The sequence below is a fragment of the Fukomys damarensis genome, unplaced genomic scaffold, assembly GCF_012274545.1.
Source record: "Fukomys damarensis isolate Sample0158 unplaced genomic scaffold, DMR_v1.0_HiC HiC_scaffold_4, whole genome shotgun sequence".
Taxonomy (NCBI): Eukaryota; Metazoa; Chordata; class Mammalia; order Rodentia; family Bathyergidae; genus Fukomys; species Fukomys damarensis.
Genome location: NW_022900916.1, coordinates 59,201,678 through 59,226,722, shown reverse-complemented (window position 1 = coordinate 59,226,722; position 25,045 = coordinate 59,201,678). Strand labels below are relative to the sequence as shown.

General features: G+C 38.9%; 1 protein-coding gene across 7 annotated transcripts in view; it reads left to right on the top strand.

The window, feature by feature from the left end:
• Nucleotides 1-25,045, top strand: part of Dync1i1 (dynein cytoplasmic 1 intermediate chain 1) — a 317,434-nt gene that overhangs the window by 269,019 nt on the left and 23,370 nt on the right. The window lies entirely within an intron of this gene.

Sequence of the window (25,045 nt, the reverse complement as noted above, 5' to 3'; positions counted from 1 at the left end):
GTGGGGGCTGGGAAGGCAGAAGATCCAAGGTACTGGTGAGACAGGGGAAAGAAGAGGTTACAGGTAGCTTTAGCTCAGTGGGAGTAGAAGGGGAGCAGGGAATGAGAGGGCTCCGTTTTCTCAGTGAAATCAGAGCTACTGTTGTCTGCTAGCTGTGATGAGACTGGGGTGTCAGAGGAGAGGAAGAAGGAGAAGAGGAAGGAGCGAAGTAAACCAGGTCTGGCGATAGGTAGGACAGGGCCCTGACTCCAGAGGTTCTCCGGACTGCGCAGATGTGACGACCAGCTGAGCTAAATGCCACAGCTGCACTTTTAAGTGCTATCCAACCTAAAAATTCATGATGATAAGAAGGAATTGTGTAAAATTCCACAGAAACCTCCTGAATTTAACATTCAAAGCTTTTCACCATCCATCCCACCTTACAGTAACAGGTGGACAAATTCCAACGTGGGAAATGCACCACTTCGCTCTAGTTTTCAAGCAGAAGTTCTCAGTGTGGCCCGCAACTAGCAGCACTGGCCTCAGCTGGGCCTTACTAGAAACACACATTTTCAGGGCCATCCTGACCTTCTGCGTCAGATGTGGGCTGGGTCCAGAGATTTTGTACTGGCAAGCCCTGCAGGTAATCCTGATGCAGCTAAAACATGAAGGCCTTGCTGTAAACCACTGGTAAATTCTGTTTAATACTCACCGTCCTACAAAGCCTGTGGAGCAGTTTGGTTAATTTGCAGAACCCTTCCTCACTCCCAGGATTATGTTGGGAAACTGGAGAGCTAGTGTAGGTTCAGACAGGAGAATGAAAACTAATGTCCCACCCCAACCAAACATAAATAGCATCCTACTTGTTCCCTGAGGGTTTGTACTGTGAATGTCTTTGAAACCCCAAGTAAACTAAAACCTTTTGTGATATACTAGGAATGATGATTATGCTTGAAACTGTTTTTTATGGTACTGGGGATTGAATCCTGGACCTCACAGATACTACCCAAACACTCTATCACTGGGCTACCACACTTGAGACCCTTGACAATATAGGTGAATATCTTTCTCCTCTTCTTAATCTGAACAGCGAAAGTTAAAGGAAATGATAGCAACATCTCTTAGGATCACTCATTGTTTCTGCAAAATTGTGGCTGAAAATGGCTTTCTTAATAAAGAGGGCAAAGTAGAAGAAAGAATATTGTTTTGAGAATACTAGGAACCAAAATTTGGGCCTTTTTCAGTTTTACTGAAAATGAGAACTTTTCAAAAGACATTAGCATGTCTAAAGAGTAGGGTTAGTGAGAGGGGTAGGAGAAAGGAAGGAAGGGAAAAGAGGTAATATAAGAAATGGAAAAACATGGAAACAAAGTCTTTGTAAATAGGGAAGGGTAGAGGAGGCAAAGGGAGGGCAGGGGAATGGGGAAAATAAGAACCAAGCCATGTAAAGGTACAACATGCCAATGACGAATGTAACTGTATTGCATACCTAAAATGTACCAATAAACTTAATGGGAAAAAAAATGCATGTAGCAGAGAAAGAAATGAGATGGGTAACTATTTTAATCTCTTTTAATAATAAGTTACCTTAGTAATCTTCAAATTTACTAGATAACTTAGTAATTAAATAATGTTGAAGGTTGCAATCTCACTTAACCAGGTTAGTGATACTCTCACACTTAATATGAAAATATTAATTAATTAATGTGTAATAACGTGAAGAACCCTACAGATTGTAAAAGAGTTGGTGCTCAAAAGCAAGATTTTGAGTCTAGTTAGAAATCAGCTTTCAGAAGATGATACAATATATTTTGTTCATGAAAGTAAATGTAGCTCGAAAAGACAACCAAAAAAAGTTTAAGTCAAAGCAAAGAATAGGATAACTGGGCAACATGGATGTGCATTTTGTACATGCTAGAGACCAAGAATTTGTATATCTAACACAATGATAAATTATTAGAAAAGAAAATCTGTATTCCAGGGAAGACTATTATGCTGGAATTAGCACTCTAAGTGAAATGAATGTAATCACAAAGCTTGTAACGAAGTCCATATTGATTCACTTTGCATAACTAATATGATCGCCAGAGAGACAATGGTACTTCACATACTTTTACACTTTTAGAAAGAGAAAAGCTCTGATTTGGAAGATCAGAATTAAAATATAAAGCTTCTCTACATGGGATTTTTAAATATTACACTTAAATTAAAATGTATATTTGGAGGAAAAGCAATCACTGTCTGTTTTCTTTGTGACTTGAATAATTCATATTCCCATTGACTTTACATATCTATCTTTTATTTAAATTTTCCACAAAGATTTAAGCAGGTTAAATTTTTGAACTGGAAAATATTAAAAGAAGAACATGGTGGAGTATATTCGGGGGATGTGAGATTCTAAATCCCCAAGAAAGTGGCATAGTTTCACCCCCTACAATCTATTCCGTCTTAGTCTGTACAATCCTTACTAGATTTTCAAAAGTTGCCCTGACCTTCTTCCTGCCTGTGTCAGGGATCGTTTTGCCCCATTGCCTTTGATGACTTTGCTGCTTTAATAATGTCAGTTAGTCTCTTGGAACACCAGTCTTTATCCACACCAGAGAGGCAGCTTTAGAGAACAGTAAAGAGCTGCTTACTTAAATCCTTTCTTGATGATCCTTTTAAAAATAAAAAATGCATTGCCTAAATAAAGTGTGTTGAGTACCAACTCTTACTTTAATTGTATATTAGCACTTTAAATTTCCCATCGATCAAAAAAAATGCTGGAGTTGATGCTTAAAAATAAAGTATGCACTCTTGGCTGTATTAAAACATTCATTATTCCACTCAGCTTCTCTGTTTGCTGAGGTTTCGGATAATTTTTTTCCTCTGTTGCAGTTTATCTTAATGGCTAGACAATTTCTGAGTCTCAGGATTTTTTATCGTTGCATCTACTTTGGAGAGCTTCTGTGGATTCCAATTAAATGCTGGGTTCATGTTTATTTTGGTCTCAGTATAGTTGAATAGGATTTAGGTTCCTGATACAGTATTGTTCATGCATTTTCCAGAACAATACTTTTCCTTAGACTTCAAAGGGCTTGAGTTTCTTCTGCTTGTGTTGATAATCTTCTAAATCCTTTCCGTGTTAGACTTTGGGGCTCTGACCCATTTAATTTCTTTATATGGAATGGCCAGATTTCTGGCCTGCCTGACCCCTTTGCTGGTATTTAATGTGGGATCTGTACTCTGCTCTGGGGTGCTCTCACCTGGCAACCTCTCCTGATACTCATTTGATTGGTAGAAACCACTGACTTGCCTCCAAATGGATGTCAGCATTGTATAATCTGTTCCAGCAATTTCCAGTCCTTTCCTTTTTTAAACGAACAGTTACTCCACAGATGAAATGTCCTAAGCAACTGAAGGGCGATAACGGTGAACATTAGAAAGATGATCTTCATGTTTCAAACAACTGCTGTGAAATCAGTAAATATTGCCCATGCCATTTGCATTAGCTCTACTGTGTTTAAAATACAGTCACTTTCCTAACTGATTGTTTCCCTTTTTAGCTACTGAAAAAGAATAATAACTGAAATTTTCTATGAATAAAAGAGATTGGTTTTTCTAGGGAAAAACACTCATTTTAAAAAATGTATTCATTTAAATGACAGTATATTGTAATAAATGTTTAAAATGGTCACATTCTATATAATCCAATAATAAAAATATTTTGTCTTGTCATCAAAGCACAGTGATCATGAAATTGTGATAGAATTATCATCCTTTTCCCTGTAAGACTGTGAGCTCTTTGAGACTAGGTCTATGCCTTTTTTTGGTGTATATTTCCAGGACTTGGTGAAGTTCTTAGCATCTGGTAAGCACTTAATAAATCATTGAATTAATATCTGAACAAATAAACCTTGGATTAAACAAAGATATATACTGAAAACACACTACAATGAATATTTAAGTAACAGTGGTTTTGAACAGTAAAATTCCTAGCTATAGTTTGGGAATATAATAATTAGAAAACCAAAGTCAAGCTTTGAAATGCCTTTTAGGAAATATTTCAGAAAGTGTAACACTGGGGTATAAAAACAAGGTACCCATGAAAAAATGGAGTGGTTCCTTAACTGTACACCTGACTAGGAAATGATTAGATTTCCAATTCATTTTTTTCAATTTTTGTTTTTCATTAGTTCATGTTTGTAGTACATAATGACTACATTTCTAGTGGAGAGTCAGTGTACATGTACATAACACGTCTTAATTATCTTTTCATCCTCTTCCCTTCCTCCTATTGCCCCTCCCTCCCTTTTGCAAAAGATTTATCTCCCTATTTCCTGTTACCTATCTGAGATTTTGCTCCTTATAATTTAGGTTTCTCATATAAGAGAAATGATAAGATTTAAGTTTGTGAGTCTGACCGTTATGGCCTCAAAATGCGTCCATTTTCCTGCAATTGACTCAAGTTTATTAATTCATGTTTTCGACAGGTCTGAAAAGCTGGACAGCCAGTGTGTGTGTCCTTAGCTGCTGCCCACTTGAGGGTATCTGTCCTGCAAAGGAGAGGTTTCCCTAACAGGCCTGGCTAGGGACACTCACACCTGCACAGTTACTTCTTGGCTCACACACAGGGTTTCTCTTTCTGAAGATAGCCCTGAGAAAGTCTGTCACTCTTGGGATGTGGTTCCTTCAGATCCATTGTGCCAAGCTGTTCTCTAAATCATAATTTATAAGAGAAGTTACTGCCTCACACTGACATGGTGGAGAAGGGATTGAAGAGAAATTTTCTAGTGAGGTTTCTCAGTCAGTGACATCCAAGGTGAAACTTGAATAGTTATCAGGTAGAAGGGAAAAAGGCAAGTCATTCAAGCAGCATGAACAGAATATGGAGAAACATGGAAGTGTGGGAGATTGGACACCCTTTAGCTATATGAATCTGTAAAAGTGATGCCCCTCTCTGTGCTTTGGCTCATTCATGTTCAAGTGGGGGTTTATATGTCACCTATTTTATAAGACTCTTGTGAAGATTAAATGAGTTAATATGTACAATGCTCTTAGATATTATTATTGTTGTTGTTGCCATTATTATTTGGATGTTAAAGAGATTTACTGAGTGCTATCATTCAGATCTTGAGTGTTCCCCACAGGACAGTGAGCTAAAGGCTTGCTTGGTGTGGAGGGTGGCACTATAGGGAGGAGGTAGAACCCTTGAGAGATGGGCCTATTTGGAATCCCTTAGGGCATTGAATGTGAGCCCCTGAAGGAATTATGATACTGTGGCTGGCCCCTTTCCTTTTTTGCTCCCTGGCTCATGGTGTGACTGGTCTTGCTCCTCCCAGCACGATGGGGATACTTGACTACAGAGCAACAGAGCCAACCAATCATGAACTTGTACCTCCAAAACAGTGAATCAAGCCTTTTTTCTTAATAAACTGGATGATCTCAAGTGTTTTATTATAGTAACAGAAAGCTGAGTAAGAGGAGCACTAGACACAAAGTGGCTAGAAGATAATACTGGGATAATGACTTTGGGGAAAAGGGACCAGATGATAAGAGATGGTCTGTGATGCTATATGATGGAGAATAGACTTTCTTCTGAAGATAACAAAGGTGACAGCTTGGGATGTCATTTTCTCTTGCTTGATGTAATACAGAGTAAGAGTGGGCAGTAAGGACGTGTCACTTTCCCGCTCAGTATTCTGACCATATTGTTAGTATAATGTTCTACAGGAAATGATTGCTTCATCAAATTATCAGCAGTATTGTGTTCTACATTAACTCTGTGATACCTTTCACAGATTCCTCATATCTAAATGTTAGCTGCTTGGATTATTAATGCACACCCTCACAATTTCATGAGCCTTCCCCTACAATTCAGTAAAATTCACCTAAATTTTCAAGTAAATCCAGTCATGAGGATAATCATCATCATAATAGTAGAGGCTGCATTTAACTGAATATTTTCCTATGAGTGGCACTGTGCCAACAGTGTCACATAACTTTAAGTATTTCTTTATAAATATACTTAACTTTATTTTTATTAAGTTTTTGCCACGTGACTATCTTGAGTGGTTTCTTGCAGAATTGTCTCATCTGATCTTTCTACTAGTTTATGTTTACTTGGTTCCACATTGTAGCTCAATGAGCTTTTTAAAAATTGACTTATTCTTTGTAGTTTTGAATCCAAATGGACATTCCCTTCCTCATCCTTCTTGGTTACATCAAACTGCTATGGCTCATACTTTGAATCTTCACCCAAAGTCACTCAGTCTTTTTATTCCTGCTCAAGTCCTGATTTCTCATCAGGATTTAAATATGGCAAGACATAAAGACAGAGGTAGTTTCATTGTTTTAGATCTATGAAAAGTAGACATGAGGATTTTTATTCTTAGTAATCTTTTGTAGTTTTTTTGTTTGTTTGTTTGTTTTTGTTTTTGTTTTTGTTTGGTACCGGGGATTGAACTGGGGTCCTTGCACTTGCAAGGCAGGCCACCGAACCACTGAGCTAAATCCCCGGCCCCTTAGTAATCTTAATAGCAATTATTTTATAACATCTATGTAGTTCTTTAACTTGCTTGACATTTTAGTACATAATTACACATTCTTTTTCAGAATAAGATATTGTTCTGTTCTTCTTTATCCTCTGTCAAATACATGTTAGTTTGCAAGTGTTACATGTGATAGATATGTAGAATGAGTGGAATTTACTCAGTAGAAGAAATCACTACTTTATCAACTTGAGATGATAAACATTAGGAGACTAGTCTCATTTTTCTAGGACTTTATAAAGAATAAATAAGAGTTGTTATTGGAAAAATCAATATAATTAATCTTTGAAAACTCTCCTTTTTCATTCCAAAGTGGAGTAACTAGCCTTCCCATAAATTCTGGGGAACCAGACCTCAGTGTTTACTATTGGAAGCTCACCAGCTCTGTGGAAGTTTCTGGAAAGGAATGCTGTGGAATTGGCGGTAGAGTGAAATAGCTTTCTCTCCTGTCTCCTGGTCCATTGGCTTGAACTCAGCCCAAGTCAAAGCTAAGAAAAGATCTCTCTTACAAGTTATCAGTTTTCTTCTCACTTAGGACCTTCCTTAATGATTAAAAACTTGACCTTTAAACCCAAGTTACCCTTTACCTGACTGTCTGGCCCAGCTAAAGGACAAAGTGCCTTGGGTCACGGTCTAGGAAGGTTATGTTGGAGAATCTTAGCTTCCACCCACCTATGGAATTTAACTTAGGCCGAACTGATTTGATTATTCTCTCGTTTCATTGTTCTCTTTCAACAAAGCCCAGCGGATGGGCCAAGTTTCATTTTTTCACTGTTAGGACAACTCCTTAATGTAGCAATACATGGACCATTAATAGGAAGGGGAGGTGTTGTTTGAGGGTGTATTTGTGTGTGTGTGTTTGTGTGTGTGTGTGTGTGTGTGTGTGAGCACATGCGTTTTCTATTTCTTCTCTTTACAGAATTTCACATTACTGCAGTAGAGTGGCCATATTTTTCTCCAAGAATGCCTTCTCTTACCCCAACCCTAAAAGTTTATTCATTAGGAGCATAATTTCTTAAGAGCAGAGAATGATTTTGTTTTCTTTACAAGTTTGTGACAACATTATTACCAATTTCTCTGAGTTGGGTCGCTGTCCCTGCCTTCTTATACAATCCTAAGATGATCTTTGTAAAATATACTCTTCATTCTCTACTTCCTTTCCCTACAACATACAACAGATGCTTTGCATTCAGTAGAATCTTAGTAGTCATTTTTCAGGAAAGAGAAGGAATCCTGTGATTAAAAAAAATAAACAGTAAAAGTTACACAAAGTTAGTTTTTCTTTCTTCAGAGAATAGAATGGCCCCACAGCTTGGGGAGCAACTCAGAAGGACCTGAAGATAGGGTCCATTTCTTCCCACAAGTGCTGAAAGCACAGCATTCCTTGAAAACTGACTGATAACTGCTCTACTTACTGTCCTAATCATGCCGGCTACCTCAATGTGCATGTTCTTGTTCTCAGCACTTTGGGACCAGCATCTAACTACTAATCTCACAAATTCTAAATGCAGTCTTTCCAATTTGCATTACAGTAATAATGGCAATGAATTAAAATTTTAAAAAAATCAATGAAATGAGATTATTTGCACATGATTAAAGAATCTGAGTATATATCTAGAGAGAAAATAGAAGGAAGGAAAGAGAAAATTGAGTGTTCAGGAAGAGTGTTTAGAGATGGAGACACAACATGACTGTCTAAGGAGTTTTGCATGAAACATGTACAGTGCCAACACACTTGGAATACTGATTAAGTATGCTATTTATTTTTTATAGCGGTTTTGTGTCTTTATAAAATCAAAGTTTATGTACAGCAAACAACATAAGAGGGCAACAAAAAAATATGGTTAAATCAGAGAAATCAGATGTGAGGAGTATGTTACAGATGCCCTGTGTGATTCCCTAATTTTGCAAAAAAGAAAATTGATGTCTGGAGAAGAATATAGAGTTATCTTATAGTCTCGTATTTTTTCTACTTCATGTTCATGGCAGTTGGGTCAGTTAGAAATCACTGTGCTCAAAATGTGGTTCAATATTTTGAGCTGTCTACTATTCTTATTGGTCATTTAGTAGTGGACTCAGTTATTTGAATAACATCATTTTATCTTGCCTAATAGACATAAAACTGTTTGTTTTGAGACAGAGTCTTACCATGTTGTCCAGAGCAGCCTGAAGTTTCTATATAACCAGGCTGGCTTCAAACTTGCCCCACTTACTTCACCGAGCACTGGATTGCAAGCATGTACCACCATACCTGGCATAAAACCATTCTTATAATCATTGTAATGCCCCCAAGTTACAACACTTGAGTTTGCATCTGTGTGTTGTTTCCCTTTTTTTCACTGAGCTATGAGGTTCTTGAGGTCAGTGGCCAAATATCTCACTTAATCTGTATTCCCTACAGTTTTGGATTGGGTAGCAAATAGTTAATTTTTAAAATAAATTGGTTGTCTTATTGACCTGTTATATATAGATCAAATTAAGTGGCTACCATATATATTGCTGACTAATGATAAGACAAACTCTGAAGTTTTATATTCACTGTGAATGTATTTCAAGTCCCACTCAGGCACCCTAATAACAGAAACACAACTGTACCTCAATGGACCCACAAAGTCATCCCTGTCCACTCCTTATTGAGCTTTCCGGGTACTTCAGTCTGCATTTGTCAACTTGCTCCTACTCCATCACTGGTTTCCCCTTCTGGCCAGTCCGTTGTGTACAGGAATGTTCGCATCTGCACACAGTGTTTAGAGGATGACTGACCTGCGATGCTATTGTCACAAAATATGCAAACATTTAAAAACACTGCAGACTGACCTGCGATGCTATTGTCACAAAATATGCAAACATTTAAAAACACTGCAGATTTAATTATGACTCTACCTCAAACTAAAAGCAAGTATTGCCTTCCTTATTTATGGAAAAGAACACTAGGTTTTGTCAATTGTTCATCCATGAAACCTGCATTTAAGTAGAACTTCATGTGTTTCTAACTTCATGCCTAGAATTTGGATAAGGATAGAATTATGACCCAATCCCTGGTGCCAACAAATTCACAGTATGTATCTTATTGCTCAAATTTGAGTAATGAATAGAATTTTTTAAAAAGTTCTTGTCGGCTTGCTGTCTTGCCTCAAGTTATATTCATTATAATGTAGTTTAAATAGATACAGATAAAGAACTAAGAGCTTACTGTCATCCAAACACTAGAAAAATTACATGACAAAGGTATACAAAAATCCCTGTCCATTTTGGTTGAAATTAAAACATGTGAAAACCAAAAAAAAAAAACTAAGAGTTACCTCTTGCTCTTCACCACTGTTGTCTGTAAAGTTATCGCAGACACTGAATTAGCAAACATTAAAACCACTACTCCTAGGGGAAATACAGGATTGGTTTTTATGAGCCTTTGATCACAAAATTTTCATCAGCAGATCAATATGTGATCTTGTTTTATGTGTTCTTCTGTTGAAAGATACCTTGCTCGATATGTATTGTTGGCCCATTAACACTGACTTCCATCTGACAGTGTGTGCCTGAGAAGCTTCCCTAACACAGCATTTTCTCAGGAGGGGGCATTACTGCCTTCTGCACTTGGGAACACTGGACAGTGCTTCAGCACGAGTCTTGGGAACCATTGTGACCAGGAAATCATCAACAAAAAACACAAAAAACATGGCAGCAGGTAGACTCACAAGAGGACATAGGCTTATAGTTTGCAAACTGAACCAAGAAGGCAGGGCACTACATGGAAAAACTGAGCACTGTGGCAATGAAGGACAAGTATATTTCATTATAACCACATTAAGGCAGAGTGCAATGCAGCCCAGGAGGAAACACCTAAAAAGCAGTCGGAGACCAAAAGCTGAGCCTGCGCAGGAGTTGCCCTGTGCATTCTGTAGATGTTTCAGAGGGGCCAGTGGAGTTAGCAGACTTGCTTGCGGTGGCTGAGTTGGAGAGTTTACAAGCAGGAGAGAGGGTAGTGCATTCTGAAAGGGTTGAAAGAACAGGAACACATGCTTGAAGACCAGAGCAGATTCAGTGTGCCGCAGAAATGGAGATTACAAACACAGCCCTGCTGGTTGCAGCAGAGGGTTTTGATTAGGGGAGAAAGGGAAACATTCAGAAGGCCAGCCCCTTCTATTTCAGCACTTCTCTGCCCCAGTGGGATCAGATGCTAGTATTCATAGACCCAGCCTGTCTTATTAGCTGGCCATGAGATCTGTGACGCGGAGACACTTTCTCAATGTAGCTATTTGTACTGAGCCTGTCACTAGCTCAGCAGGAGGTAAAAATTACTTGACAGTCTCTTCTGGCTCTCACCCATCCGATGTGTGAGAGCAAGTGGGGGTTGTCAGAGTGGGTGGGCGCCTGACACGGTGAGTCCCTACGAACTGGAGCTCCTGGTGCCAGACAAAGAGGAGCCCTGGGAGGCTAATCCCCAGTTGCAGGCACCCATGCCACACAAGCAAATCTCTATAGTAGAGACCTGGTCTCCTCCATCCTCTCTGAGTTAGCTCTGCACTTTCAAAGTGCTTCATTTGGTATGGACAGAGAAAATCGCAGCCTCTGCCTCCCCTCTCCCTCTCTCTCTCTCACACACAAACACACACACACACACACACACACATTATCAAGCCTCAGTTTGGAATTTACAATCTCAGCTAATACCCCTTATCAGAATGGGAAAGCTACCTTCTGGTACATTATCATAGTTCCTGATTAAGCTGCAAGTGTGGACTGTTCAACATATGCAATACGCTCATTTAGGCCCATTCGAATTCTTGAAGCCGGGTGATAACATTTTGGATTGCATTTTTGTTTGTCCTACAAGAGCCTTGAGTTTGAGCCAAAAACTCAGAGCCTGTCTGAAAGTGCTTTAGGCCTCACTTTCTGTCATGAGGCCAAGTGGACTTGGGAGAGAGGGTGGAGCTGACTGTTGAGACATGATTTTTAGTTTTGCCCTTTGCCTCTGGAGCCAGACCTGTGGCCCACAGCCAGCCACATGCAGAGAAGATTATGGCATTTTCTAGGTAATTTTAAGGAGCACAAACCCAAAGTAAAGTCAGGTGGTTTTAAGTCTGTACTGAATTTTTTATGTTAAGGATTTGTCATGATTTGGGTTTTCGGGCAGAGCTGTGTTTTCAATGATGAAGGGAGTTGTATTCTTCTGGAGACAGGCATGTTTTGGTTGTTTGCTAATGACCTCTGGTTTGCTTATGGGAAGTTTTGTTAACAAATGGAAACATAGCAAAATAAAACATTCTCTTCCCTTCCTTCTTTCTTTCTTTTTTTCTTTTCTTCTCTCTTAAACAATGGGACCAATTGCAGTAAACTGTCAAAACCAGGCTATGGATATTGGTTAGTGTGGTATCATTAATACTGTGTAAAAATAAATTAGTCACTTTGGCAATCAAACATTCTTTCTGATCTCCTGTCGGTGCTATTAAGCAGAGCCTTCTCTTTGCTATTTGATAGACCCTATTGTTAAGGAAAGAGAACTGTAGAAATGTATTCAAAAATTCTTTGAAATTTTTCCAACTTCAGGAACCCATTCAGCAGTAATTAGCTTTAAAGGCAGCTGATACTGGGAACTCAGCAGGGGGCTGCTCCTGAGTCTAAAGGTTAACCCAGCCTCTGGAGGAGACGGTGTCAGCTTTGGGACCCACGCCAGCTCTGCCTGCACTCCTGTGCTTGCTCTTTGGCCTTTTTCTGCCCTCACCTCTCCCTCGTATCACCTTCTGCCTCCCTCTGTCTTTCTAAAAGGGAAGTTAAGGCTGAGCAAGCATATGCAAAAGCTGACAAAATTATAACCAAAATAAACTCAAATGAAGGACTTCAGGAGAAAGTTAAGTACCTACAGACTGAAGTGAGCAGACTGCCCTTTCTGGCTCAAGTCTAGTTGAACCCCTGGGATGGTTTGACCTACTTGGACTGAGACAGCATTGGCTACCACGTAGCATTCTACTCTCCAATTTCTCTTGCCCCACCTGTCGCAAGATTATTTCCAGAAATATGGATATGACTTACAGCTAAGCTGAAAAATGATAAAGGTACTGCTGCCTCCAGAAAGGGGGATATTTTTATATTTATTACAAGCAGCCTTCCCATTTTGGTGGAAGACACAGTAGAGTCCAAGTTAGAGAGAGCTGCCATCACTGATTGTAAAGGGTTACGTTCAGAAAGGGAGAATTAGCTGCTGAGAAAGAGCCTTCTGTCCTACACTCCGAAGCGCTTTTCCCTAAGTGCGGAATTCTCAGTAAATGTACTCACGTGGTGAACACTGGCAACCAAGAGGATATCTCCTTCTACTTCTAGTTTTAGAGGTATATTGGTTTGCTAAGGCTGCTATAACAAAATTCCACAGTCTGGGGTGGCTTAAATCACAAAAATTGTTTTTCTCACATTTCTAGGGGCTGGAAGTCTGAGATCCAGGTAGGATCGGAATTGTTATCTTCTGAAAATATCTCTCTATAGCTTGTAAATGGCAGCCTTCTTCCTGGATCTTCAAGTGGTCTTCCCTCTGTATAGGTTTGTGTCCAGATCTCTTGCACATTAGTCATACTAAGTTACAGCCCACCCATGAGACCCCATTTAAACTTAATTACTTCTTTAAAGGCCGTATCTCTAAATACAGTAGTCACATGCTAAGGTATTAAGGATTACAATTTCAGTGTCTGCATCATGGAAAGAATACAATTCTGCCCATGACAAGAGTTAAGGGTACTTCATTATCCCAACTGACCTTGGCTGATGGACAAAAAGAAGTTAACAACCATGAGTTTCCCAGGAGATCTTTCAACCACGTGCCCCAACCCCAGCACCTGATGTACTCTGTTTTCTCCACATCTGACTCCCAGGGGCAGCAGAACTTTGAGGGACCTGTGGCTGCTGCAGGAACACATATTTGAGACAGCATTTTTATTGTGAGAGTGACTCTGCCAAGGCCAAGTCTAAAGACTATCTCATTGTGTTCACCATGATGGTCACCTGGGCAGAATGTCCAGGGCTGTGTGGTGCTGATACGGGTTCCGACTTCTTGGTGGTTGATGAATCACCATTCCCCTGATTCCATCATCTTGGTTTTCCCTAGATGAGTAAACACACAAGCATATTCCATGGATAGCTGTGTTAATGCATCAATCTGTGGGCCTCTTCTCTTGACATACACACACACACACACACACACACACACACACACACACACACTACTGGAAAATTATATGTAACATACAAGCAGGGCATTGTGACATACACCTATAATCCTAGCACTTGGGAGGCTGAGGCAGAAGGATCGCTGTGAATTCAAAGCTAGCCTGGACTACACAGTGAGTTTAAGGCCAGCCTGAACTACATAGCAAGATCCTGTCTCAAAAAAGCCACAAAATAAAAATAAATAAATAAATGTATATATATTACATACAAAGAATCTCTGGATATATACTGGTGCTTCCCACCCAAGGATAAGTTTTGTGTGTTTTTGGGGGGGGACGTGTACCAGGGATTGAACTCAGGTCCTTGCACTTGCAAGGCAGGCCACCGAACCGCTGAGCTAAATCCCCGGCCCAAGTTTTGTGTGTTTTTATGAAATCAAATTCATTAGACATCTAGTTATCTGGTATTGTTCCTATAGTAAGAAGAAAATGCATGGCTAGCTTTCCTACTATTCACCGCACTACTGGACTATTTTTTTCCTACTATCTTTCATAAAACTTTCCTGTTCAAGAATAGTCCACTTACAAAGAAATAAAAAAAGAGTAGTCCACTGATTCTGGTTCCTTCCCAGTGGTGTGCAAATATGCTGAAATCTTTGCCATTATCTATGACCTTCATCAGAGGTTATGTCTCAAAGAACCAGGCAAAAAGTTCTGAACCAAAGTAACTTGCTAAGAGGTAACCTAAGGAGGATACTGAATTGAAGATCCATCAGGAAAAGTAGCGACTGAGCCCCAGAAAAATCTAACCAGGTATCCCAAGCCCAGAGAACCAGGATCAAGGTTTTGTTCACAGATGTCAGGCAGACATGGATGGGGACTCAGAGACTTCTTACTTCACCATCATCTTTTGTTTTTTTTGGATTTTTTGATTGTTTGCTTGTTTTTAGACATGACCTCACTATATAGTCTAGGCTAGCCTTGAAATCACAATGTGCCCAGGCTTGAACTCATGGTGATCCTCCCAAGTGCTGGGATCACAGGTGTGTGCCTCTAGCCCCATTTCATCATTGCTTTCAAAACACCTTATGTGCCTGGTATTTTCCAGGCTCTACACTAAGTAGTTGAGATACAAATCCACATAAGATTTGGTACAAAAAAAAAAAAAAATCAATGAAGGGCCAGGGATTTAGCTCAGCGGTTTGGTGGCCTGCCTTGCAAGCGCAAGGACCCGAGTTCAATCCCCGGTACCAAAAACAAAACAAAACAAAAAATCAGTGACATTGCATCTCAATAGAATGGGTAGTCTTTGAGGAAAGGCCCTGAGATTTTTGGCCATTGGCTGGATGAATGCACTGAAAGTATCACAGATATGTCCTAGCATTCAGATGAGCTTGCTAAACCAGTTGAAGAACCGATGTGGATTCACATTGGCCATTTCCAACCTCTCCTCAACCAAATTGATTACTCTTTTGATGCTGCTCTCTCTAGAACCACCTCAGAGGCCCGAACTGATGCAAACAAAGGGCTTCTTCTTGGGACTTATCATACTGGCCACCACTCATTTTCTGTCTTCTCTCTCCATCCTCGTTTATGTGCTCCTTGTTTACCTTAGTGTCTCTGCTGGTTCTTTCCTCTTTGTTTTCTTGGCCTGCATGTTCAAATTTTTTGAAATTTCCACAGCTGGCCTTCTTTTTCCTCTTTCCTGACACTTTCTTCTCTTTCTTAACACCTCTAATAAATGGTTTCTTACCCTGAACTTCAAGCCTATCTTCTCTTTCAATTACAGAGCTGTATATAATGTCAGCTTGAGTATCACTTTCCGGGACTCAAATGTGCTATTTTTAAAGGACAAATGCAATCTTCCTCACCTATTTTATTTCTTCGTCTCTTTTCTACTTAATCGTTGGTGTTCATCATTCAGTTGCCTGCACTAGAAAAGCAGAAAACATGCTCTTGAATGTTCAACACCTCTGAAGTTGTTTAGCACAGAGCACAATTGATCCATGTGTATCTAACAAACGAGTAGCATATTACATCAAAAAAGTTGTCACATACTTGATCTTTCATAACATGTCCCTAACCACATAAGCAAAATTGTCATTGTTTTATTCCTTGAGATAAATCGCCAGACTCTTCTAGGTCTGTCACCATCTCTCCTCTTGACATCCATACAAAAATACCATCCTGACATACTTAGCCAAGTTTTTGCATGTTTTGCTTTCCCCCTTCTTAATTGTCTTCCTTCCTGTCTATCAAAGTCTGTACATCTTTCAAGGCAAGTCCCCTCACCTGTCCTAGGTAATACCTTTCTTGACCACATCAGACCATGGTACCACCAACACATCACCTCCACCCCCAAGCTTTAAATTCCTCTGGCACCTAGCAGCTGTACCACAGAATTTAGCACCTGGCTACATACTTGTTCACTTTCTTTGGTATAAACAAGGCAGAAAGCCAGTCTATTTTCCAGGCATCTGTAGACACAGTAAATTCTTTCTTGCATTCTTCCCAGGAATGTGTCTTTGAGGAGGAATTTAATTTCTTCCTTTCTTCAGACAGTAAAATCTGTAGACCTCCTTGTACTATAATGCACTTTCCCTTTTGTCTTAGCTATCAGGAAATTTAGAGCCAATTCAGTACCAGATTGTAATAATCAGCTTATCTTAGGATCTCAGTAATAGCTATCTAGTCTACCTTCCTTCTTTAGAACTCTCTGTTGTGTGTTTGTTCTTAATTTTGCAATGTGTTCAGTTTGGAAGATGTCATAAATCCTTCTGGAACAAAGTGAGAAAAAGAGTTCACCTAATAAGGATTGTGCTGCTGCTCTTATCTTTCACAGTTCTCATTTTCCTACCTGGATTGTTAATTCTTACAAATAGAGTAAGATTTGTATTTCTCCTTATTCCCCAAAAGAGAAAGCATGTAAATTATTGTAGATGGATAAAAGCTACCATGTCTATCCTACCAAAAAGACGTACTTCTTAAAAGGAAGTCTGATTACCCTAAACTGAGGTGGGAACATCTTCCAAAATGACAGTTCTAACAAAGGCCCTTGGCATACTTATTTCTGCTAACATTTTGTTGAAGAGTTAATATATCAGAAGAAAAACACAATAAAATTCAAAGTAACTAAGCTTAATACTTGAAACCATCAAGAAGATTAACAAAATCAATAGTTTACTACCAGCAACACTTACCAGATAACAGAGAGCAGTTTTTCTACCATTTTAAAGCCCTGCTAAAGTAAGATAGCACACATTCAAATTGGCTTTCAATAAAACCACCTGTTCTACTGGGAAGTCCTCAAATTCTTCCCAGTTCTGCAATCTTTTGTTCTCCTCCTCCTCCTCCTGCTCCTCCTCCTCCTTCTCCCAGCTCACACAGAGAGAATACACTAACATGGAACGAAACCACAAGAATGTCATCATAAAGTCACCTCAAGACTTGATCTGTGCTCATACTTCCTCCTTTTACCACCGTCTTTAACGCACTCTGCCTCCTAAACACTCACTCACCAACACATTCCTATGGCTGCTAAATATTTCTACAGACTATGAGAATAATTCATATAAGTACTAATACTTTTGAGTCTTAAAATCCACCCAGCTGACTGGGCTTTCCCATTGTGCGAGAAGGGAGGATTTGGTGAGTCCTTTCTTTTACTCCTTTAACCAAGGTGGAAATGCTTGCCTTTGTATTTTAGCAAGGGGCTGCCTTCCCTGCCCTGCTCTTTTTAATCAGTAATGTTAGGGTGGGAGGAGGAGAGAGGGAAGGTGGGAGAGGGAGAAGAGGAAGAGGAGGAGGGACGGAGAGAGAGGAAAAGAAAGAGGGAGAGAGGGAGAGGGAGAATATAACTATGGGAATAACAGACTCACTACCTACGTAAAGATATCCCCACCCTTGCCTCCCTGCTATAACCCCATTTTATATCTAATGTTGGAAGATAAAGTAAAATTCATCTGTACCTCTGAAGTAGCTGTTTTTAGATCAAGCTAACATGGGTCCGTTTTGTCTGGCCTTCTTGTGAGCTTTTAATTTTCTAAACTGTCTAGAATACAAATTAATTCTAAGATTCTCCTCATAGTCACTTCCAATATCCGGAATCACCTTACCTTCCTCACATTTAGCTCCTGTTTGCTTCTTGAGTAGAAGCTAATGGCCTAGGTAAAATAGAAGAAGGTAAACAAATTTATTGAGTAACAAAACACATGTACAGAATATTTTGAACTTCCTATTTGGGATTGTCCGTGAAGGTTCTTTCCATTATTGAAATAATAATGAGAGGGTCTCGCTATGTAATTGAGACTGACCTGGAACTCACTATGTAGCCCAGGCTGGTCTCACAGTGATCCTCCTGCCTCAGCCTCCTGAGCACTGAGATTACAGGCGTGCGCCACCACACTGGGCAATATTAGATATGCTATAAAAGATATGTTGCATTTAGCACCAAGAGATGTGGGAATACAGAGCTATCAAAAACTTGCCTTGGCTCTGAAAATATGCCCTTCCCCTGGAACTCACTATGTAGCCCAGGCTGGTCTCACAGTGATCCTCCTGCCTCAGCCTCCTGAGCACTGAGATTACAGGCGTGCGCCACCACACTGGGCAATATTAGATATGCTATAAAAGATATGTTGCATTTAGCACCAAGAGATGTGGGAATACAGAGCTATCAAAAACTTGCCTTGGCTCTGAAAATATGCCCTTCCTTTATATTCGTTCATTCTCTCTCTCTCTCTCTCTCTCTCTCTCACACACACACACACACACACACAATTTGCCTAGGTGCTATATTTGCTTACTTACTTATTACACTTAAACGCAGTGAGATCATTGATGTCATATTAGTTCTGGGCACCATCACATATTGACCTGACCATTTTAGAAATAAATACAAAGGGAGAATCCAAATATGGTCTTTGGATATGGATTTTTAATTTGAGCTTTTTATACTTTCTTTAAGAATTACAAATGAGTACTTTTTGATATTTATTTATATCTGCAAGATAGTTTGTACACCCAGTGCTACAGGCTGACATTTCAAGGATTTAAAGATTGACAGTTTAAAATATACTTAAGTGGAAATATTTTGCTACTTAACCTAGCCACCTATAATGCGTTTATATGACTTAACATTAAACAAGTATTAAGTAAACAACACTTAGGCCTAAAAATACCACTTGACTTGCTTGTCCTTCTAACTATTCAAGGGTTCAAAAGCTACAGTCATGAGTGTCGCTGCTTCTAGACCCAGCCTGTTCTCTCTTCTCTGTGCCCCTTCATCCTTATTGCTAGTATCCAGTTATTCCTTCTCCAGACTCCAAATAATCTCTACCATCATGGCCACTGAAGAGAGAGAATGTTTTCTCATCTAACTAATATGACACTGGACATGAAACTAGTCAGTCTTGGTAGAGATAGAGTCAAGGGGCTCCTTTGAACCCTCTTCCCTCCTTCTACTGCTATGTGAGCTTTCAGAGCCAGAACAGCAGTCCAGAAAGAGATTATCAGTCCAGAGAGTGACCACATAAATTGGGAGAACAAGCTTCCTCACTGGCCCTGGTTCTGCAGATCCACTGTCCCTCTCTGCTCTGTACCAACTCAAGCAAGAAAGCAGAACACAGCAAAAAACCCATGGCAGTTGAGAGGATGCAAAAGATAATTCTGAAGGGCATCTCCATTTGCTTAGTGTTTCCACAGTGTCTCTAGATGTGTGTCATTAAAAGTCAGTTTTAAAAACCTTTAGGTGGAGCTAATATTTGTAAAGATCATGCCAGTGCAGGAGATGTTCCTTTTATGAATTAAGCAAAGCATGTAGCTTTTTCCAAGGCTTTACACACTCAAATACTAGTCAGAACCTGTGAATATGTATACATTCTTTTATATGGATAATTAGCTTCTTTATTGGTGGCGCCTCCTGGATTAGGGGGATTCGTTCATGCAAATAAGCTGCAGAGGAAGGCAGTACAGCAAAGAATACCTTTCATGTGGCTTCAGAGCTTATTTAGCAAAACTTCTACATTTATATAAACAAATGCCAAATTCCTGGATTGTCATAACTTTCCTTCAAATTGTTTTAAGTTAATTCAGACTAAAATTCTGACATACTTTTTGTCAATACACACAAGCAACAAATAGACCCATTCTGTATTTTGCTGAGAATACGTGACTGAAAGTATTGATGTCTAATTTTAAATGTATGAACATGATGGAAAAGTACAGATGTTGTGTAGGTATCATATGCATTGTTTTAACAATAACCCATGGAAATTAAGATAGATACTGGATACTTCATGCAACAGAAGGGTAGTAAACTCGGTTGCAAATTTGCAACACCTCTCTTTGGTCGGGAGAGTTGGATTTTAGTTTGGTTTGGTTTGTGAATTCTGGTTTATTTGTTTGTTTAACCACTTTCTTTTTATGGTAGAGGCATCCACTTTTGTGTGAGCCTGAGTTTCAGGGTCTTTTGCTGGGTTTGTTTTTTTTTTTTTTTTTCAAGTGATGTTGTGGTCTCATATTTTAATGTTTCCTGGAAGAACTGGATGGCTATTTATTTTAATTACTTCACAGGAACCCACACACCAATTTTTGAAGCCCATTTCATATTGCTCATTGGCTATTGTTTTGGTCATCACTTTTCCCAATAGGATATAGATTTTAAGGTAAGATTCTGTTTGTTTTCCTTTACTAAGAAGGAAGATTTAGAAATTTTACTATTCATATTCTGCCCCTTCTCCCACCTAGCCATATAAAACTCCCTACCACTCTACCCTTCCTCACCAAAAAAATTTTCATGGTTTAAGTAAATATTTCTACTAAGTCAGCTTTGAAAGACAATCATTTTAGAAACAAATAAAAAACCCAAGAACCACAGTGTTTTAAAATATTTTAACACAAATTTTCCTACTCACCACCCTGCTAAACACTAAAACTTATTGGATACCTGAAAGTCCCTGATAAGAGCAAGATAACCATTGTACTCTCTAGATGTGACTGGGCATATATCTGACATCAGATATACACATGGACCGGGGATTTAGCTCAGTGGCACCCTGCCTGCCTTGAAAGCATAAGGTCCTTAGTTCAATCCTCTGATACAAAAAAAAAAGAAAGAAAAGGAAAGGAAAAAGAAAGAAAGTCACTTCTTGTGAAACCACTTAATATAAATTGATTGGAAAAATATGCAGGTCCATTAATTTTCAGAAATGTACTTATAAAATCAAAGCCCAATTCTAGAGATCAAGTCTTTATTGTAAAGCATTCATGGATGTTGTAAAGTTTCATTTTTTAAACAGATTTCACTACCTGCCTCTGATGCAAATTTAATATCACTTGCTCCTTCTCCAGTTGATCAAGGAGGAGGTCTATGATTACTTTCATAAGTGCAGATTTCTCATTAAAAACTAGCCTGGTGCATATTTTCATTATTTTACTGAAAAAATTTTTTTAATCGGTAAAATATTTTGTGGGATTATGCTATGATTCCATAAAACATTAAGGAAGATAGATTTAATTATAATACAATTTTAAAACTTATACAGATTTTAGTCCATTTGACCCTTGCTGCAGTGTAGCAAAACATAGAATAGAATAGTAATAGAATCATAATCATAAACCCAGCAGGAACCGTTGAGGTCAGTAGCAAACTCTTTCCTTCTTACAAACTAGAAAACAAAGATCCAAGGATGTTGAGTGAAAGTTCCTAAGGGTTGTAGTTTTTCTACTTCCTCTCCTTACCTTTCTGCCTAATGCTACCTTTACTAAGCTCATCTGCCAGATAATATAATTGTAGCCCCTCACCCAGAGCATCCATTGAGTGAGCTGGAGCCAGATCTTTACCTTCTACTTCATTTTAGACTACTCTCCAAGGCCTAGCCTGCTATTAATCTCTGCTGGCTCACCAGCCACTCCCATCCTGTTTCTACTTTTTAGAGAAAAAGATTTCTGTTCCTCTCACAAGGTGCTGAAGTCTCCAGCAAATGTTTGGGTAACATCCCCAGCATCATTAATAACAGGCTTAGGGAAAGAAATCAGCAGTCCCACTGCACTATTTTTTAAGTTTCTATAAGAAGCAGTGTGTATTCAGTGTTTGTTGAATTGAATAGGAGAGAAAAGAGGACAGATAACAAATCTGTTGCTCTTTTCTGCAAGGACTGAAGATCTGTAAAAGGGCCCTGTGGTTCTCCTGAGTAGCAGATATGCGAAACAACTAGAAATAAAACCTGAGAACCAAATCCAACTTCACCACATAACAACCTTCATGGCCTTGAGAAAGTTACTAACTTTCCTGTATACTGTAATTTTCTTTTCTGTAAATACCATCTACCTTACAGAGATTTTATGCGGATTAAATTAGACAATGTCTGTACAGAGTCAGGCACACAACAAATGCTGCCCTTCCTGTCTGTCTGGGAGGTGACAGGTAGATAGCCTGTTTCTCTGCTTTGTTTGCAAGCTGGAGCACTAAAATCAAGCTAGATTCTTCAGCGTTATTAGCACAGCCCTGGACGACTAAAACAGTGTCACAGCTTTATTCTGTCACTGTGCCACACATGCTGCAGGGTGTGACCAGTGAAGTTTTCCTTCCTTTCCTCATTAACACGTTGCTGATGCTAAACAGAGCACTAGGAAAGGAAACACATAGGTTAAGAGATTTTTCTTAAGTGAAACTGGATTATTTTGAAAAATGTTTTCTACAGTAACATGCTGTAAAACATTATTTAATTTTCTGAATGACCTTGAGAATTTTGTAGAGTAAATATTTAAAGCGACGATGCTTCTGTGGCTTTGTCATACACAAATGACATTATAGAATCATCGGTCAGATTTGTCCTCGCACTTTCCAAAAACTTGTAGAAGTCTGAAGCCAGTGGTAACGCGCTAGTACACTGTAACAAGTTTGTGGATCTGGAAATGTATGTTTCACACATGCAACAACAGGGTTTTTATGACAAATGCTTTCCATTTCTTTATGGAAATGTTACAATTTCATGATATGTGTTTTCTATAACTTTTTATATGAAACATTTAAGACATTTTTAATCAGGTTTTCAGATTATCCTTTGAGCCCAAATAAAATAGTGATACAAATCTCTCTACTGAACAAAATGTAATTAACATTCAGAATGATACTATTGGGGAAGTGACCCTTGCTTATGCTTATAGCTTATTCTAATGCTAGATCTGAGAACTAGTGGTTTGTAGCTGAGAACCTCTTGGCACACTGATGATGAGTTTAGTCAATCCTGACCAAGATTTTGCCAAGTTGTGAATTTATTGAAGTTAAATAATAATAGTTTTTGAAAATATAAATCCTCCTCCATCCTCGCAAATATTCACATACTATATCTTAAAATTACCTGCCCAGTGAATTGTATAATAAAAGGTTCAAGTCTTGGGAGTGGAGGGTAATAAGGAATTTGGAAAAAAGCAAGAGAATAACATTCAATCCTAACATGAGAAAACTCAGTTTTGGCAGCACGAACGATGGCAATTATTTTCAGAATTTTACAAAACGAAGACTTCAGGATATACTGCAATATTGACCATATCAGAGAAGAAGCTACATACTAAAAGAAAAAAAGAACACTAAACAGTAACAGTATAATTTATACTAAATTATGCCAGTCCCTTGGAAAATTACAACATAAATCCGGATGGTCTTTTAATTGATCTAAACAAGGATGGCAGATGTATTATGTGCTTGTTGCATGTCTGTATATGTATCTAGATCTAGATCTTTATAGCCTCAGATTTAATATCAGCTTTGTTAGTCAAAGATGATACTGAGAGTTGACTTTTTAAAACATGTGTAAGTCATTTGCCTAAATAAATGTGTTGTATTCTTTAACAAATAGTGACGGGCTACCTGTACATCAGGAATTTGCAGGGGCAATAATATTGTACTGAGTTGGAATTTAATATTCATAAGCAGTCAGTGAAGGACTGGTTATACCACACTGGTGTTTTAAAAAATAGAAATAAGAAAAATGGCAAAATGAGGCTATTTTGAGGAATCATTGAATAATCAGATTTTCTGAAAAAAAGTAGTTAGAATCACCTAATCCAAACAATGAGAGGAATAAGGAAGCTACATAGGCAGCCAATAAGTATACACTTTTGGCTTCAAATCTCACTGCAAATGGCATAAAAGAATTATAAAATAATAAAATACAAAACTATGTGGCTAATGTCAGTTAATTCATTTTGTCTCTGTCATGTAGTCTTTTTGAAATTATACCATCCAAAGATACTTCTGAATTAAAAATAAGATACGCAAACTCTAACTGCACAAACACAATGGTCTATGTTTTAATCTTTTGTGTTACTTCAATGTATTAAAATTTTGTTCACTTCAACGTAGTGTTTTTTACATGTCAAGCAACATAAGTCATAGGAAGAGAAGTCACATATAGTTCCTACCCGAATATTTGGCATTCTATTTAGGTTAAAGTACTTTTATCGTTTCCGCTCTGATTTTTCTCACTTCAGCTTTAGCACAAGGGCTTTGTACATTTTATATTCACAAACAGTACACTCTGGGCCTTTGCTCTAATGCTAGAGCTGATTCCCTCCAGACACATCCTTTGAACATCCTAGGCCAAAAGGACTTGATTGTTACTTGTATGTTAGCTTTTATGATCTTATTTCTCTGGCCTGTATCGGCATTTAGTGGAACCCTTGAAGAAAGTACAGACAGCTGACTGGATCAGGGAGACATTGGGGGGGAAACTCCCATTGTTTAGATTTCTGTCAGAAGATATAAGAATATTTAATTTCTTTTGTCTCTGGGGCTTTCATTATCATTTAAATTTCATTTTACATTAATTGATCAGGGATTAGTAAAGCCATTATGCAGAAATTAGAATAAGACAAGCCAGATGGAATGAATAATTCATAAGGTCCAATTACGTTTTATTTCTGGTGTACTTTCAAACTTGCCTCTGACTTCTGTGCTATTTTGATGTGACAATATTCATTGGAAATCAAGAGTGCCATTTTAATGTATTGTATCCCTCTGGAGTGGAAGAAAGCATTTGTATGCAGAGTGAGTGTGTTCACACATTTCCCCCGCAGAATGCCAATTTTAGGGTTCTTGGAAATACGGAGAGACGGCGTATTCTCTAAGGGTTCGGGGACACTACAACCAGCCAGCCACACCGGTCCACTGAATCTGGGGGCACTAACCTCACGCAGAGAGGCCGCGGTCGGGAGGGCGAAATTTTCACCTCTCCGAAGAGCCCTAACCCCTTTCAAAACGTTTGCCCGCGTTCCCCCACCTCAAAGGAGCCCTTCCAAGACTGATCAGGCCTAGAACTGGGCTGGGAGCAGCAGCCGCAGCGGCGGCAGCGGAAGGCGAAGCCACCAGGTGGCAGGCGT